At 37.8% G+C, this 16887-nt stretch overlaps 1 pseudogene; it reads right to left on the bottom strand.

Annotated features, from left to right (window-relative positions):
- Nucleotides 1-12091: 12091 nt before the first annotated feature.
- LOC133755191 (small ribosomal subunit protein uS8-like) lies at nucleotides 12092-12505 on the bottom strand (annotated as a pseudogene).
- Nucleotides 12506-16887: the final 4382 nt, after the last annotated feature.

The raw sequence follows: 16887 nt of genomic DNA on the forward strand, positions 1-16887 counted from the left end.
GACAGAGTAGTAACTTCTACCAGGTTGTAGTTTTAAGCAAGGAAGCATGGGGTGTGCGTTTTGGGAGAATTCAAGGACTATCTCAAGACCATAGTAGTTTGTGTAATACGATGTCAACACTGGATATAGAAAATTGATTTGCAACTATTGCTAAGTCCAGGAAATTTGAGGGTGCATAGCTAGCAATGATGATATTGGAGTCTGGCACTGTCACTGCAGTTCAAGGCTTCTGAATCCAAAAGGCACAATTTTGGTACTGATGGGTAATGAGAGGAATTATTTAACAAATAGGTTTTATCACATATTTGAGAATATGTCTATGAACTGACAGGTCATTTGCCAATGAAAGCACCTGTGACTGATGTTTGAGTTATAGCATTAGCCTGTAACTTGATTTTATGGGTATTCATATGGTTATTAATCTGGTCACAACATCTTTGGATAGTGAGACTTATACTAGCCAAAATTGACAGCCTGTGGGTCACATCATTTGTCACGTTTGCTTGATACAGTTGCTTCCTTTAAGGTTGGGATCTCTGGATTTCAAGCCAATGTATTCACCCAGACCAAAAGTACTACTCAGTCAAATGGTGCAGTTGTATTTGAATAGCTTTTGCTGTTTGATTTCGGGGTGGCCTTCCTATGTATCCTTACATCTAACCTTAGCAACACTGGAGGCCAATCTCTGACAGTGAAATATGACAGAGGGCTTGGGTTTGGCTCCATCTTGTATTATAGAATACTTCGTAACCATGATCAAGTGTTTTTTTTTTTTTGAAGTTAATTGATTTTGATGAGTTGATTTGCATGTTTTTTTAAATTTGAAATGCAGAGTTACAGAGAGAGAGAAACAGAGAGAGCTTCCATCTCTGGTTCACTTCCTTAAATGGCTGTAACACTTAGAATTGAGCCATGCTGAAGCTAGAAGCCAGGACCCCCATCTGGTCCTCCCAACTGGGTGTAGGGCCCAAGCACTTAGGATGTATGCTGCTGCTTTCTCAGGTACATTAGTAATTACTTGGATTGCAAGCAGCTGGTAGTCAAACTGCCACCCATGTGGAATGCCAGCACTGCAGGACTAATCCACCAGACTATAGCACTGGCCTCCATGCTTAGGTTTGTATGCTGCTTCAATTTCCAAAATCAGAGTAAGCAAGTGGGTAGGGAAAGTCACAAGGCATGAGGCCTATGAGAGGCTATTTACAGGCAACAGTAGGTGGGCAGAAAATTTTATTTTACTGGTATATATCTTGGTTCTAAGAGAGACAGCTTTTTGCTTCTCAGACCATGAGAACTAGTGGCCATCAGAGAATCCAGGAGCTATGAGGGAAGATTGTGGAGGTGTCGAGGTGGAACAAGTCTCTGGGATCACAAAGCATGCCTATTGATTTTCTTTTTCTTTTTCTCTTTTCTTTTCTTCTCTTTTTTTCTTTTTCTTTTTCTTTTTTTTTTGACAGGCAGAGTGGACAGTGAGAGAGAGAGACAGAGAGAAAGGTCTTCCTTTTCTGTTGGTTCACCCCGCAATGGCCTCTGCAGCCAGTGCGCTGTGGCTGGCGCACCATGCTGATCTGAAGCCAGGAGCCAGGTGCTTATCCTGGTCTCCCATGGGGTGCAGGACCCAAGTACTTGGGCCATCCTCCACTGCACTCCTGGGCCACAGCAGAGAGCTGGAAGGAAGAGGAGCAACTGGGACAGAATCTGGCACCCTGATCGGGACTAGAACCCAGAGTACCGGTGCCTCAGGCAGAGGATTAGCCTATTGAGCTGTGGAGCCTACCTATTTTGACTGATTATAGAGTATTTTCCTGGAGGAGGTCCCATTTAATATGTGCTGACTTGTAAAGTAGCAGCATCAAAGAGATTAATCAACATATGAAAGCAGGGAGTACATTTCCACCAAAACCCAAGACGAAGAAGTATTAGACTTCTCCATTCCTCTTGAGTGTGTTAAACAGATCTCTTAGAGGAAGAATGTCATTAAACATGATGTCATACTGATTCTGGTGAAGTTGGATACAGTTAGTATCTCTATAAAGGGGTTGTACAAATAGCAAAGCCCCATATGTACTGTGAAGAGACATACTGTGACCTTTTCTAAGATGAAGGCATACTGACCCTGAGAGGCTTTTGAAAAACCACTGGACAAAACTTTTTGCCTTAATTTGAAATATGAATATAGTTACTCATTTATTCAGTTGGGGAAAATATGCTAGTGTTTTGCATAATGAATGTGGGCACAATCAATGGCATAGAGCATTAGGGTCATAGTAATTCACCATGCATGAGGTGCCATTTATTCTTTCAGGTTTAAAAAGAGGCAAAATTGGGCTAAATGGAAATGCAATGGAAATAAGCAATATTTTGTTAATTAGGCCTTACTTCATAAAGATCAGTCATTGAAGGCCTGAGTTTCCTTATATTGAGCCATCTTAGTTATTTTACATTGGGGCCTCTGAAGTCTCATTTTATCAACCTAAGTTATAACTTCCAAAAAGCTTAATTTACTTTTAATTCTTTACTCAGGCTGTTACTATCTCTCTGGCTCCCATGACATAATTTGGTTCTTTTGACTACGGAAATTTGAAGCAACATTATAATTTAAATTAAGTGCAACAGTACATAAATTATATTTCTTTTTTATAAGATTTATTTATTTATTTATTTATTTGAGACGTACAGTTACACAGAGAGGGAAAGACAGAGAAAAATGTCTTCCATCTGCTGGTTCATTCCTGAAGCCAGGAGCCAGGAGCTTCTACTGGGTCTCCCACTTGGGCCATCTTCTACTGCTTTCCCAGGCCGTAACAGAGAGCTGGATCAGAAAAGGAGCAACAAGGACAGGAACTGGCACTCATATGAGATGCTAGAGCCACAGGTGGAGGCTTAGCCTACTATGCCACAGTGCTGGTCCCTTCTTACTTATTTTTAGTAATTTTTCCTACAATCTTACATGGTACTCTATTTAAATTTAGTTAAGATTCCTAGATAAAATTGTAATTTAAACCATGCAATTGATTGCACCCACAAAGCTTTGTAAACATGCATTTTAGAAGCTGTAAAATGTGAGGCCAGTGCTGTGCCATAGTGGTTAAAGCCACCACCTGCAGTGCTAGCATCCCATATGGGTGCCTGTTTGAGTTCTGGCTGCTCCACTTCTGACCCGGCTCTCTTCTATAGCCTGGGAAAGCAGCAAAAGATGGTCCAACTCCTTGGGCCCCTGTACCCACGTGGGAGACCTAGTAGAAGCTCCTGGTTCCTGGCTTCAGATTGGCACAGTTCTGGCTGTTTTGGCCAATTGGGGAGTGAATCAGCGGATGAAGACCATCACGCTTTTCTCTCTTTCTGCCTCTCATTCTCTCTGTGTAACTCTTTCAAGTAAATAAATAAATCTTTAAAAAAAGAAGTTGTAAAATGTAACTTGCAACTGCAGAAGCACAAAAGGCAGTGTCCTTTTTTTTTTACTTTTTATGGAATTATATTAAAATTTTAGTGCTCTAACTGTATTAAATGATGGGCTCTTAAAAATACACATGTACAAATAATTTATTTTTTGCATTTTATTTCTCTTTTAGGTTACTGTGGACATTTTTCTCATATCTTTTGTCTTATTTCTTTCTTTTTATGGTTTAGGCTTTTAGGAACATGGAGTCAGACTTTTCAATTTCCATATTTCTCTGAAAGCCCTCTGTGCTTGGCCCTTACAGGAGATTGCAAGTAAACATCAGAGATAGGTGTGTATTACTTTTTTTAAAAAAAGATGTATTTTATTTATTTGAAAAACAGAGTCAGAGAGAGAGGTAGAGACAGAGAGAGAGATCTTCATTCTCTGGTTCACTCCCTAGATGGTCACAATGGCCAGATCTGTGCTGATCTGAAGTCAAGAGCCAGGAGCTTCCTCCAGTCTCCCATGTGGGTGCATCTAGAAGATGAACTGCTTTCCCAGGCCACAGCAGAGAGCTGGATTGGAGGAAGAGCAGCCAGGACTAGAACCAATGCCCATATGGGATGCCCGTACTTCAGGCCAGGGCTTTAACCCGTTGCGCCACAGCACTGGCCCCGTGTATTACTTTCCAGTGTCAACATAATATTATTACCACAGATGCGGTGGTTGAAATCACAGGAATTTATTTTGCATACTTCTGTATGTCTGAAGCCTAAGATCAAGATGTTTGTAGCCTTGATTTCTTATGAGGCCTCTCTCTATGGAGTCCCATCAGCCACATTCTTGCTGTGTCCTCACCTAGCATTTTTCCACCCATGTACATCTCTGATGTCTCTATCTTTTAAGGATACCAGTTAGTTTGGATTAGGGCCTCAAATTTTTGATGCAATTTTCCTTTATTAAATCTTTAAAGGCCCAATCTCCAAATCCAGTCACATTGGGATTTAGGACTGCAAGATATAAATTTTGGTGAGAAGGGGTCTGGTGCTCTGCCACAGGGGAAACCAGGAAAAGGTAGATTTCATGTTTGAAATGAGGGTTAGCATTCCTCCCAGTATTATTTTCTGTGCTATTTCTGTATAATATGGTCATTTGCACACACACAAATATACACACACACTTTACATCTGTTCTTAGCTAAAAGGTTGAGAAGCAATACAAACATTCATCTTAAATAGCTGTGTATAAGTACACAAAGTAATATGGAAATTTCTAAAAGTTGTGTTCAGGTAAAATCAATATAGTAACCCATAAGATTGAATGGTAGGAAAAAAAAAGAAAAGAAAATATGAAAACTAAAGAGACATAAAAAGTGGCATGGGCAATTGTATAGGTATGTATTATATTTACCACTCATAGCTACTAAAAATAAACACAAGTGTGGAAAAATTAAAACTATACTTTATAAAAGTACTGATCAGTAGATGTCTTCTGATAATGATTTTGCAAATTTTAGATTGATGTTACTCTAAATTAGAAATTATGATTATATGACAAAAAGAAAGATACATTTCCAGAAAGTATAAATCTATTATTGTAGCAACAGGTTTGAGAAATGCTTCTTTTTGTCTTTTCAGCTTTATTTACCAAATTAAGTGTATGGTGAATTATTGTAAATTTTCCAATTCCTTGCCAGTTTTACATAATAGCTAATAGTTTTTCATATTTATTGTTAGATGTATTTTTAATGTTTGCACTAATTTGACCAACTTAAAGTAGATATGACTATTACAAAATTTATAATAAAAATATTTAATTTTAATGGCACATATGTCACATTAGCTTCTTCAAAGACACCAAAGATCATTGATAATAATGTGACAAACTCAGCAGAATACTGAAAGTTCATTGGTTTATTTGTTTTTAGTAGCAAATGAGTATTATGTGGTAATTTTAAAAATAATTTACAAGTTACTTAGCATTCACAGATTAAAATTGAATAGTTTGTAGAAAAAGTTATGGCATGCCAGATCCCCATCCCATTAAATTGTATGAAAATTCCTTAGAAAGAAAGCAAAAATGCAGTCATTTAAATGTCCTGTCAATGGTTCCAGGGTCATATAGCAGGTGGAAAAAAAGTTTCCAAAGAAAATCTTCTGATTCATTAAGAGCATTGATTAAGACCCAGTGGTCTTTGTATCCAAATCTGCTCCTCTCCCCTCCTTTCCTGACTCAAAGAAATGGGAACTTTAGTCCAGACATGTGCAGCCAATGTGGGGCTTCCTTTCCTACTAGTTGGCCTGCTAATATTCTGGTTGTGACAAGACTGCCCCCATTTTTCCAGCTTTCCCACATTCCCATTGCTATTGTTCTGGATGAGTGCAGCAGGAGAATGGGCTGAGACCTCACTTTTGGATGCAGGCTACACATTGGGCACCCTTGGATCCCATAATCCATCACATGCAATGTTCACAGCAGTCATATATTAAGGTTAGAAGAATACTTAGGGGCCGGCGCCACAGCTCAATAGGCCAATCCTCCACCTGCGGCGCTGGCACACCAGGTTCTAGTCCCGGTTGGGGTGCCGGATTCTGTCCCAGTTGCTCCTCTTCCAGTCCAGCTCTCTGCTGTGGCCCGGGAAGGCAGTGGAGGATGGTCCAAGTGCTTGGGTCCTGCACCCACATGGGAGACCGGGAGAAACACCTGGCTCCTGGCTTCGTATTGGCATGGTACGCCAGCCACAGCGGCCATTGGAGGGTGAACCAACGGCAAAGGAAGATCTTTCTCTCTGTCTCTCTCTCTCTCACTGTCCACTCTGTCTGTCAAAGAAAAAACAGAAGAAGAAGAAGAATACTTAGGGTTAGAGGAACACTTAGGGTTACAGGGATGAGGGTATAGTGAAGAGATAGAAGGGGTACTGAGCTTACTTTTTAGTTTTTATTTATATAAACGGAACAAATTTCATTTGTTTTATATATACAATATTTTTTATTAAACTTTTATTTAATGAATATAAATTTCCAAAGTATAGCTTATGGGTTACAATGGCCTCCCCCCTCCCATAACTTCCCTCCCACCCGCAACCCTCCCCTTTCCCGCTCCCTTTCCCCTTCCATTCATGTAAAGATTCATTTTCAATTCTCTTTGTATACAGAAGATCAGTTTAGTATATATTAGGTAAAGATTTCAACATTTTGCCCATAGAGCAACATAAAGTGAAAAAAATTACCATTGGATTACTAATTATAGCATTAAATAGCAATGTACAGCACATTAAAGACAGAGATTCTACATAATTTTTTTTCAAATTAATTAATTTTCTATGCCATTTCCATTTTAACACCAGGTTGTTTTTTTTTCATTTCCAATTCTCTTTATATACAGAAGATCACTTCAGTATATAATTAGTAAAGACCTCATCAGTTTGTGCCCACACAGAAACGCAAAGTGTAAAAATACTGTTTCAGTGCCAGTCATAGCATCACTTGGCTTTGGACGACACATTAGGGACAGATCCCACATGGGGTGTAAGTACACAGTGACTCCTGTTGCTGATTTAACAATTTGACACTCCTGTTCATGGCGTCAGTAATCTCCCTAGGCTCTAGTCATGAGTTGCCAGGGCTATGGAAGCCTTTAGAGTTCGCTGACTTTGATCTTATTCCGATAGGGTCATAGTCAAAGTGGAGGTTCTCTCCTCCCTTCGGAGAAGGGTACCTCCTTCTTTGATGGCCCCGTTCTTTCCACTGGGATCTCACTCACAGAGATCGTTCATTTAGGTCTTTTTTTTTTCCCATGATATCTTGGCTTTCCATGCCTGCTAACTCTCATGGGCTTTTCCGCCAGATCCGAATGCCTTGTTGGTTGATTCTGAGGCCAGAGTGTTGTTTAGGACATCTGCCATTCTATGAGTCTGCTGTGTATCCCGCTTCCCATGCTGGATCTTTCTCTCCCTTTTTAATTCTATCAGTTAGTATTAGCAGATACTTGTCTTGTTTGTGTGATCTCTTTGACTCTTAGACCTATCAGAGCTATCAATTGTGAGCTGAAATTGATCACTTGGACTAGTGCAATGGCATTGGTACGTGCCATCTTGATGGGATTGTGTTGGAATCCCCTGGCACATTTCTAACTCCACCATTTGGGGCCAGTCCGATTGAGCATGTTCCAAATTGTTCATCTCCTCCCTCTCTTTTTCCACTCTTAGATTTAACAGGGATCACTTTTCAGTTAAAATTTAAACACCTAAGAATAATTGTGTGTTAATTACTGAGTTCAACCAATAGTACTAGAACAACAACAACAACAACAAATACTAAAAAGGATAAAGTATTACATTGTACATCTAAAGTCAGGACAGGAGCTGATCAGTTCATTGTTGCTTATAGTGTCCATTTCACTTCAACAGGTTTCCCCTTTGGTGCTCAGTTGTCACTGATCAGGGAAAACAAATGATACTTGTCTCTTTGGGACTGGCTTAATTCACTCAGCATGATGTTTTCCAGATTGCTCCATCTTGTTGCAAATGACTGGGTTTCGTTGTTTCTTACTGCTGTATAGTATTCTATGGAGTACATGTCCCATAATTTCTTTATCCAGTCTACTGTTGATGGGCATTTGGGTTGGTTCCAGGTCTTAGCTATTGTGAATTGAGCTGCAATAAACATTAATGTGCAGATGGCTTTTTTATTTGCCAAATTAATTTCCTTTGGGTAAATTCCAAGGAGTGGGATGGCTGGGTTGTATGGTAGGGTTATATTCAGGTTTCTGAGGAATCTCCAGACAGACTTCCATAGTGGCTTAACCAGTTTGCATTCCCACCAACAGTGGGATAGTGTCCCTTTTTCCCCACATCCTCTCCAGCATCTGTTGCTGGTAGATTTCTGAATGTGAGCCATTCTCACCAGGGTGAGATGGAACCTCATTGTGGTTTTGATTTGCATTTCTCTGATTGCTAGTGATCTTGAACATTTTTTCATGTGTCTGTTGGCCATTTGGATTTCCTTTTTCGAAAAATGTCTATTGAGGTCCTTGGCCCATCTCTTCAGTGGGTTGTTTGTTTTGTTGTTGTGGATTTTCTTGATTTCTTTGTAGATTCTGGTTATCAATCCTTTATCTGTAGTATAGTTTGCGAATATTTTTTCCCATTCTGTTGGTTGCCTCTTCACTTTCCTGACTGTTTCTTTTGAAGTACAGAAACTTCTCAATTTGATGCAATCCCAAATGTTAATTTTGGTTTTGACTGCCTGTGCTGTTGGAGTATTTTCCAGGAAGTCTTTGCCTGTGCCTATATCTTGCAGGGTTTCTCCAATGCTCTCTAATAATTTGATGGTTTCGGGTCGTAGATTTAAGTCTTTAATCCATGTTGAGTGAATTTTTGTGTAAGGTGAAAGGTATGGGTCTTGCTTCAAGCTTCTGCACGTGGAAATCCAATTTTCCCAGCACCATTTATTGAATAGACTGTCCTTATTCCAGGGATTAGATTTGGATCTTTGGTCAAATATAAGTTGGCTGTAGATGTTTGGATTGATTTCTGGTGTTTCTATTCTGTTCCATTGGTCTATCCATCTATTTCTGTACCAGTACCATGCTGTTTTGATAACAACTGCCCTGTAGTATGTCCTGATCTGGTATTGTGATGCCTCCGGCTTTGTTTTTGTTGTACAGGATTGCTTTGGCTATTCGAGGTCTTTTGTGTCTCCATATGAATTTCAGCATCATTTTTTCCAGATCTGAGAAGAAGGTCTTCGGGATCTTGATGGGTATTGCATTGAATGTATAAATTGCTTTTGGGAGAATGGACATTTTGATGATATTGATTCTTCCAATCCATGAGCATGGAAGATTTCTCCATTTTTTGGTATCCTCTTCTATTTCTTTCCGTAAGGTTTTGTAGTTTTCATCGTAGAGATCTTTAACGTCTTTGGTTAAGTTTATTCCAAGGTATTTGATTGTTTTTGTAGCTATTGTGAATGGGATTGATTTTAGAAGTTCTTCCTCAGCCGTGGCATTGCCTGTGTATACAAAGGCTGTTGATTTTTGTGCATTGATTTTATATCCTGCTACTTTGCCAAACTCTTCGATGAGTTCAAATAGTCTCTTAGTAGAGTTCTTTGGGTCCCCTAAATAAAGAATCATATCATCTGCAAAGAGGGATAGTTTGAGTTCGTCCTTCCCGATTTGTATCCCTTTAATTTCTTTTTCTTGCCTAATAGCTCTGGCCAAAACTTCCAGAACTATATTGAATAGCAGTGGTGAGAGAGGGCATCCCTGTCTGGTACCAGATTTCAGTGGAAATGCTTCCAACTTTTCCCCATTCAATAGGATGTTGGCCGTGGGTTTTTCATATATTGCTTTGATTGTATTAAGGAATGTTCCTTCCATACCCAGTTTGCTTAGAGTTTTCATCATCAAAGGGTGTTGTATTTTATCAAATGCTTTCTCTGCGTCTATTGAGAGAATCATATGGTTTTTCTTCTGCAGTCTGTTAATGTAGTGTATTACGTTGATTGTTTTGCAAATGTTGAACCATCCCTGCATACCGGGGATGAATCCTACTTGGTCTGGGTGGATGATCTTTCTGATGTGTTGTTGCATTCTATTGGCCAGAATTTTATTGAGTATTTTTGCATCTATGTTCATCAGGGATATTGGTCTGTAATTCTCTTTCAATGTTGCATCTCTTTCTGGCTTAGGAATTAAGGTGATGGTGGCTTCATAAAAAGAATTTGGGAGGATTCCCTCTTTTTCGATTGCTCTGAATAGTTTGAGAAGAATTGGAGTTAGTTCTTCTCTAAATGTCTGGTAGAACTCAGCAGTGAATCCATCTGGCCCTGGGCTTTTCTTTTATATATACAATTTTAAGAACCTGATACTTCTCACCTTATATTCCCTCCCTTGTTCCTACCCACTCTCTTTCTTATTTTTACTGAGTTTTTTTTGAGGTGGCAAGATATTCTAAACTTGACATTCGATATGATTACACATATCTGTTAAAGCCATTGAATTGTGCACTTCAAATAGGTGAATTACAAGTGGGTTACATTCATATTTAATAAGCTTAAGAGTGCTATGAATCCTAAAATTTTTAATGTCTATATTTAATGATTTCACATTTTGTAATTAATATCTCAAAAAGTAATATTCTAAATTCAAGGCTACATATTATGTGATATCTCTCTGTGTAATACAATCTATATTTTATATAGATATGGTTATAAATGCATGAGAAAACATCTGCAGCATATAAACTGAATTAATAATGATGGTTAATTTGGGGCTCAGATCTTTGGGGCATTGTGAGGGAAAGTGATGTTGATATTTGTTCCTAAAGAAGATATTAATGAGGTAAATTAATAAAAACATGATCAGACATCTGAGGTGCATGACTACATATTTTCATTAGTAATTGGTAGAAAATTGCCCACAGGTCTTAATCCTAAGGGGATCCTGGATTAGACAAATCCACTCTATTATCATCACTCTATTTTTACAACAAGGAATACATTATTCTTCATTTGCATTCAGTACACATTATGTATTAGAACTGCTGTCAGTATTAGTATCAATAATTAATACACAATATTCTTTTTCCCTTTATCTCTCCCTGGAAACTTGGTTTTCTTCTCGCTGTTCATTATTGTGAATAATGCTTCTATGAATATATGTGTACGAGACTTGTTCTGGCCCTGTTTTCATTTCTTTTGATTATATCCCTAGCAGTGGAATTGCTGGATCATACATTAATTTTACACAGAGTATTTTTCAGGAATTTCAATACTTTCTTCCATACGGTGACATCATGTTATATTTATCCTAGGAAGTTATTAGGGTTTCAATTTCTCCAGCTTTGCCAACAAATTTCAAAATAATGAAAATTGAATTGAATGGAAAGTGGTATCTTAATGTGCTTATCATTTTGTATGCTAAGGAATCATTTGTGTATTTTCATTGTAGAAATGCCTATTTAATCCTTCATATTAAATGCTTTAATTGCTTTGAGCTATGATATTTTAAAGCTTGATATTATACCAAAATATGAAATGATTGTTATTTATTTTAAAAATAATATTCAATCTAAATCTAGCACATTTCCTGTTAAAGTAGAATTTTTTGCTCACATTGACTTCTATTAGTGTTTCTTTTTTTCTTAGTGTTTCAAATATGCGAGTTGTGTTGGTTAAGTTGGTCATGCCAGCCCACATTCAAAGGGCATTGATTTCCACTTCAAAGATGAGAGTAGGAAAGAAATTCTGATTTCCATAGAACTACCAGTAATGCCATTGCTATGATGTATTTTCATTTTGATCATATATATCATAATTTACTTTGTGATTTATTCTTTCATTCCTGGATTATATAGAAGGATATTTTATTTTTAAATATTTGAGGCTCTTCTGCATTTCCCTTTATCTTACTGATTTCTAATTTAATTTTATTGTGTTCAGAGGGAACATTTCACATTTTCAGTATTGAGACATCATTTGTGACTCGGCATATTTTCTGTCGTGCTAAGTGTTCCACATAATCCTCTGTAAATATCAGGTCAATATATTGTTATTAATGTCGATATTGATATATATTTTATCTCTTTTTTGACTACTAAAGAGTATTATCTAGGTTTAATTGTGGATACTTTTTCTTGTTTATTTATATTGTTTCTATTTCATGTCATTTAAGGCTTTTTTTTTTTTTTGGTCCATTGAGCTTTTATTTGTATGTGAATGTTACATTGCTAAAAAATCCCAGGATTTTCCTTCCTGTGTGTTTTAGTAGTGTTTCTTCATGGCCCATGTTGCCAGCTGAGGTTCTCAGTACAATGAAACCAAACTGGCAAGATGGAAGCAGATTATTCTTCCATATTTTCTAGATCATTCAATTGCACATCAAATCTGGGGCTGATCACTCCACACCTGTTTAACCTACCCACGAGGTTCACAACAATTTCCCCAGCTCTGTGATCATCCATGATTTCAAATTTTCCAATGTAACCATGCTTCATCATCACAGTTAAAAACATGATGATGACTTTGGAGCATGGTCTAGTAGGAACCTGGCATTTGCCTCTTCTCTTGGAACTGCTGTTGCCTTGAGAGCATCGGCCAGGACATTCATGGGCACCATCATAGGGGCACAGAAAGATGATGGAAGGAGGATGGGAGGGGCAAGAGCATTGAGTTATCAAGGCTTTATTTTTGGTACATTAATATTTTAAGTGTTATATCATTCTGATGTATTATCAATTTGTTACCATGGAAAGTCTATATCTGCATTAATAGATTTTGTACTGACCTTTATTTTGTCTGCTATCAAGTAAGATGTCCATTTGAGCATTTTATGATAAGTGTAGTTTATGTTTTTATTTATTTATTGAGATTTTATTTAGTTGAGAGGTAGAGTTAAAGACAGAGAAGGAGAGACAGAAAGAAAGGTTTTCCATCTACTGGTTCACTCTCCAAATGGCTGCAATGGCTGGAGCTGAACTGATCTGAAGCCAGAAGCCAGGAGCCAGGAGCTTCTTCAAGCCCTTGAGCCATATTCAGCTGCTTTCCTATGCCATAGCAGAGAGCTGGATTGGAAGAGGAGCAGCTGGGATGCAAGCTGGTTCCCATACTGCATTCTGGTGCTGAAGGTGCAGGCTTAGCCTACTACACCACAGTGCTGGCCTCCTAAATCTTTTTATTTATTTGGGAGGTAGGGAGATAGAGAAAGCTAGAGCTCGAAAGATCCTGGTGCCTGATTCATTCTACCAAATACCCACAATAGTCAAGACTGGGCTGAGCCAAAGCTGGAAAAAACAACAACAAAAACATAAACAACCTCAATCCACGTCTAACACATAGGTGACAAGATCTCAAATATTTGAGTCACCACTGCTACCTCCCAGGGTCTTCAATAGCAGGAAGCTGAGGTTGTGAGCCATAGCTGAGTATCACTAAGGTTCTCAAATATGAGATGCAATTGTCTTAACTTTTCTATGCATTCATTTCTGTGTAGCATATATTTTCCGCATTTTCATTTTAAGTATGCTTCTGTCTTAGTATTTTACATAGGATACAAGTGGACAACATGCTCAAATGTCTTATTTTTATCACATTTGACAATCTCTATCAGCTCAACTGTATTTGAACTAATTCTAAATATGGCTGAAATTATCTGTCACTTGACTACATTTCTATATTTCTCATATGATTTATAACTCTATTTCTCCTTTACTACCTTCTTTTTTGGCTCATTAAATATTTTTAAAATAATTTTATGTCAAATCTTTTCATTATTTTTTGTTTTTAACTGTTTTGCATTTCACATATACAGTTTTAAAAAATATTTTATTTGTTTTGCAAGGTAGAGTTGCAGACAGAGAGAGGGAGAGACAGAGAGAAAGGTCTTCAATCCACTGGTTCACTTCCCAAAAGGCTGTAATGGCCAGAGTTGGGCCAATCCAAAGCCAGGAGCCAGGAATTTCTTCTGGGTCTCCCTTGCAGGTGCAGGGGTGCAAGCATTATTTCCATCTTCTGCTGCTTTCTCAGGCCATAGCAGAGAGCTGGACTGGAAGAGGAATAGATGGAACTCAAACTGGTGCACATATGGGATTCCAGCACCTCAGGCAGAGACTTAGTCCATTATACACAGTGCCAAACCCTCATATATACAGTTTTAACAACATAATGACACTCCCCACAATATGCTCCCTCCCTGCTCACTCCTAACTTCCTGCTTTTCTCATTTTTCTTTCTAATTGTTACAATGACACACTTCCATTTTTTAAAGATTTATTTGATCATTTGAAAGGCAGAATTACAGAGAGAGAGAGAGAGAGAGAGAGAGAGAGAGAGAGAGTTCTTCCATCGAGTGATTCACTCCCCAAATTGCCAGAGCTGAGCTAATTCTAAGCCAGGAGCCAGGAGCTTCTTCTGGATCTCTCACATGGGTGCAGGAGCCCAAGGACTTGGGCTACCTTCTACTGCTTTCACAGGCCATAGCAGAGAGCTAGCTTGGAGGTGGAGCAGCTGGGACTCAAACAAGCACCCACATGGGATGCTGGCACTGCAGACATCAAAGTAGGGATGCAGTTATTTGAGATGGTAACACAGAGAGAACACATGGATTTCAGGAATAGAAATGTGAACACAAGAAGCCAGGCATGGCTGCAGGCACATAGAGACAGACGCACCTGGAGTTAGCAAGCACATGCAGGAACAAGCTGAGAAACACAGAAGAAAATACAAAGATGCCAGATAAATCAATGCTTAATGGAAATTTATAGCCTTAAGTGAGTATAGGCAGTCCTGAATTAGTTAAATTGTTTTAGACTTATTTTAGACAATATTAAACAACATGGCTGTTTTTAATTGCTCTTGTAACAATATTCTATCTGAATTTTATTGAATATTTTATTTAATTTTTAATGTTTTACATTTATTGTATTTAATTTTGCAGTAACAATTTTTTAAAATCCTTGCATACAAAGGGTTTTCAGAATATCTGGAGAATACATTTTATGAAAACAATAAGCAAAAAGGTCATGAAAATTTTTTTAACATTTTATATTCTTTATATTTAATATCTTATTAAATATATTTTAACATTTAATTTAACTAATCATATGACATTCTAATATTTTGCATCTACAGGATTACTTACATTGCTTATTTGAAAATATTACTATCTCTTCTCTTGCATTTTTAGGATGTATATCTTCTTATTGGCCAACAGTGTTTCTATGTATTTTTTAATTCATATATTTTCCTGGTAACATTTGTATCTCTGTGAACTAGATGTGCTCTAAATTTGTTTTTATTTCATGTCCTTATCTTATTGCATCTTCTATGAGATGCTATGTTCCCAAAAGAAAATAAAAAGTATTTCCTGTTTATTTACTGTCTTCTTAATAAAAGAAATCAGATAAAGCTGGTTTTATATGACATTTATCCCTAAGGAAAGTTATTAATGAATTAGTCATGAAGATTCACAAATATAAAAAATTCATAAAAAAACAAGGAGAAAATGGAAAAATTGATTTGGAATTTGCTTCTCTTTTAGAACATACATGGATTGATTAGAGATATATTTACAAAAATGTGACTCTTGATATTCTAGTTATATTTCATTGTTGAAAATGTGGGAAATCTTAACACATATGCATAGATAAACACACACACACACACACACACACCATACATACCCCAAGGTTTATCCTTATCTTTTTAGGGGAATGGCTTGACACTATTATCTTGCCAACCTTCCAACTCAAAAAGACTCATCGAGCTTACACTTTATACTGAAGGGTAAACTTGCTTCAAGTGTTCCACAATTTGAAATCATTGGAATTTGGCAGTTGGACTCTGCACAGTAAATGTGACCATGCACTAAAACCCCAAGTCCTGTGACATGTTAGGAATTGTTTGGTGGATCTTATGCCTGATCATGAGGGCAGTGAGAACTATAGTAAGACTGAAGGGTATAGAGCTGACAGTCCTATCATTTGGAGACTAGCAAAGGCTAGTGTCAGCCTCTTTCTGTAACTTGAGGTCCCAGGAGGGAAATTTTTCAATCTTTGTTCCCAGAGGTATAGAAGCTTCTCTTCTGCAGAGAGGGAATCTTTGTTCAGGGTCTCAAAATTTAAAAAAATCAAATTTTATGCACCTGTGTCTATTGTTGAAATCCACTGAGGCTGCATTCTAACTGAAAAACAACCACTGTCATCACAACATTCATTGTGATTGAGACGATGGATTTTGTGACAATAGTGTTAGTTTCTGCTGAGAATCTGCATTTGATCTGGGAGAGAGACCTTATGGGGTTGTGGCTGGGCTTCAGAATATGAGGACCTTTGTCTTTGTGTTGTCTTGTGAGGTCTGACACACATAACACCCTTTGCCAACTATTAGCTGTCCCAGGGCACTGTCAAAAACTGCCAGGTATGCTGCAAAACCCGGCTCCCTGTGTCCTGATTCCCTTCATTGTGCTGATGCTATCACAAAATTGCATTTTCTGGCAAGATGCTTCCATAGACACAAGAAGAGAGATGCTCATAAACTTGATATTCACTGTGGATTTCATACCGAAAGCATGTTCTCCAGGGAATAGGCAGTTATACAAACACTCCAAAGACACTGCACTAATCTGTCACATATTTATAGGGTATTGAAAATCTCACATCAAGTATCTCCACTGTAATAAAACTTCAGAAAATGTTAACTTAATGAGACATTACTGTCAATATTAAGGCAATTTTCAGTGTGAACCAAGTTTTGTAACGTGGTGGAGGATGAAGACCTGGAAAGTAGAAATTCCTGTCATTTTAGTACTTGTCTAAGAAAAATGCTATCTTTCAACAGTTCCATGAGCCTTATCCTTGCATTGAAATGATTTGTATATTCCATGATAACAACATTACTAAAGATGTGCAGTACCCTTAGTGCATTGATCTGCAAATATGCAGACCTTAGCAGAAAGGTGTGTGACTTGTTTATAGGCTTCCTGTGGTGTTGGCCCATGTCAGG

The sequence above is a fragment of the Lepus europaeus genome, unplaced genomic scaffold, assembly GCF_033115175.1.
Source record: "Lepus europaeus isolate LE1 unplaced genomic scaffold, mLepTim1.pri SCAFFOLD_3_1, whole genome shotgun sequence".
In the NCBI taxonomy this organism is placed as follows: domain Eukaryota; kingdom Metazoa; phylum Chordata; class Mammalia; order Lagomorpha; family Leporidae; genus Lepus; species Lepus europaeus.